A 2,620-nucleotide genomic window follows, 5' to 3' on the forward strand; every position below is an offset into this window, starting at 1 on the left:
ATCAACTCTAATTGTCAACATTACTTTCAGGTAGGGGTTATGGTCCTACCTTCTACAGATAAGGAAACTCATTCTAAGGAAGATTAAATTATATCCTCAGGTAACAGAGGCAACAACAGACAGAATCATAATTTGACTTTAAGTTTAGTTCCAAAAAAGTCCTTGTTTTTCTTTCAGCTTCAAGGTTTGTGTAACCTTAGATTTCACTGTATGATCGTAGATTTATTGACACTTGGAAGAGCCAGTGGATTTTAATTTTTTTGGATTTAAAACAAAACAAAACCAGCAATNACAAAACAAAAACAGCAACAAAATGAAGAAAAATTGCCATTTGGCCTTCCCTAACATAAGGATTGCCAAGGGGGAGGTGATGGTTAGAGTTTTATAATGATCAGGTTTTATCTCAATGCTTAGCAATTTTTTTTCATAATAAAGCTTTATTTATCAGCATAATATTTACCTCTGGCAGCAGTTGGCCTATTTTCCATATTGGAATTGATTTTAATTCTTAATTTTCAATCTGTTGTAATGTGATATAAGATTTAATGTAGCTTTAGCGATTTTACCAGTTTAAAAATAAGTATAGAGAGATGTCTTCAGTGAATAGTCAGAATGAGTTTGCCATGAAGCTGATGAAAACTAAGGTCTAGGGTCCCTCACTGACTTCTCCCTTGGCCTAATTTTGTATTTGTAATGTGTTTTTTTTAGAACTCCCCCTCCTTCTGGCTCTACCCTCCCACCAATTGTATACATTTTAGCTCCACAAAACTGATACCTTCAACCCTGGGCACATTTTTTAATCCTCCATAGTTTTAAGTATTTCTCTACCAGTTTGGCTTAGAAACATTTGAGATATAGTCTCTTTTACTTCTGCTTATCATGAAGTCTCACCGGAATCAGGCTGCTCCTTAATTAAGAGGAAATAGTATTCTAACAGGCTATCATTTGCAACAACAAAGCACTTCTGAAAAATGGCTTTTGGCAAATAAATGCAAAGATATCTTTTAGATAATTACCTATCTGTGTTCAGTATTGAAAGCTTTGTGTTGCAAAAAATTAAGTAAAACATCAAGAAATGTTCAGGTATATTGTTTTAGAGACAATATAGTAAATGAGGTAAAAAAAACCCATCTGAATATAGAGGAATGAAAAACATAAATGAATTGAGTAAATGTGAATGCAATAAACTATTTTTAGGCTTTATCTTTGCTAAAGGCTTTTCTTTATGACTGATAATTTTGAGAAAATATGCTGTACAATTGATCAAAACCCAATATAAAAGTAATTGTTGCACATTACTTTGGGTAATTCTCAAGTGCATTTCTGACAATTTAAAAGACAGTTATGATGTACAAGACTTCAATATACAACCTTGTTTGCAAGTGCAGTTCATTTTTGAATACATATGAAAATTCTCCTAACTCAGGTAAGAATCGCCAACTTAAATTTCATATGCTGAATGAAACTTGTCTGCTTTGGAAGGCAAAATCACTTTACCCACTGTGCATTGTGAATGATGAGTTTTCTCCCCCTGGAAGATATTCGGTTCTATAATTTTAATGATATTGACCGTATTTAGTTGATTTTTGTGATTTATTAAACAACTATAGTATTGTATGCATTTGCATTTACAAATCATCATAACATTCATTATACTCCTGGACTNTAAGAATCGCCAACTTAAATTTCATATGCTGAATGAAACTTGTCTGCTTTGGAAGGCAAAATCACTTTACCCACTGTGCATTGTGAATGATGAGTTTTCTCCCCCTGGAAGATATTTGGTTCTATAATTTTCATGATATTGACCGTATTTAGTTGATTTTTGTGATTTATTAAACAACTATAGTATTGTATGCATTTGCATTTACAAATCATCATAACATTCATTATACTCCTGGACTTTAGGATGAAAACACAAAAAAGTGAAATACAGTGTCGATGAAATCAAACATTCTGAATCAAAAATATACTAGTTAGATTATAGATCTACTGGTGGTAGGTAATGCGAGAAATCACCCTCAGAGGAAGGATGGAGGATTATTCCGATTTGATATTTCACCCAAACACATATGACTTTATTTACAATTGACTTTATTCAAAGAATTCAGTAACAACATTACCTTATACAGCTTTCAAATGACATTGTAAGTTCTAATAACTGATGGGTCCTTCATGATGACTATAAGATGGCAACTTAAGGAAGCATATTAGTGCATTTCCATTTGCCTGATGGAGGTATGTGTGTGTGGAGGGGGTGGTGTGGTGTGTGTCTCAGTCACTCAGATGAGAATCTTCATCTTGCTGACTCTTTCAGGACTTGAGTTTGTTTTTAGGGGAAAACATGTAGATTTTTGAAGTACCTCCCTTAATTAAGTGATTACATTTCAATAGAAAAGCTAGTTTAACGTACTTAATTTCACTCTTAATCCTTGTTGTAGATGGTTTACTATTGGAGTTCTATAAACCTCCAAGTACTTTGGATGATTTCAAAATATTCCACTGAACAAGCACATAGCTTGTTGTTGGCTTTGTCTTTATCCCTGAAATCATAGAAATACTTGTTGGTTTACCCAGCTCAGCTATCAAGAGCTTCTGGCTAAATAAGCTAATCTCCAGG

The sequence above is a fragment of the Ailuropoda melanoleuca genome, chromosome 1 (genome assembly GCF_002007445.2).
Source record: "Ailuropoda melanoleuca isolate Jingjing chromosome 1, ASM200744v2, whole genome shotgun sequence".
Taxonomy (NCBI): domain Eukaryota; kingdom Metazoa; phylum Chordata; class Mammalia; order Carnivora; family Ursidae; genus Ailuropoda; species Ailuropoda melanoleuca.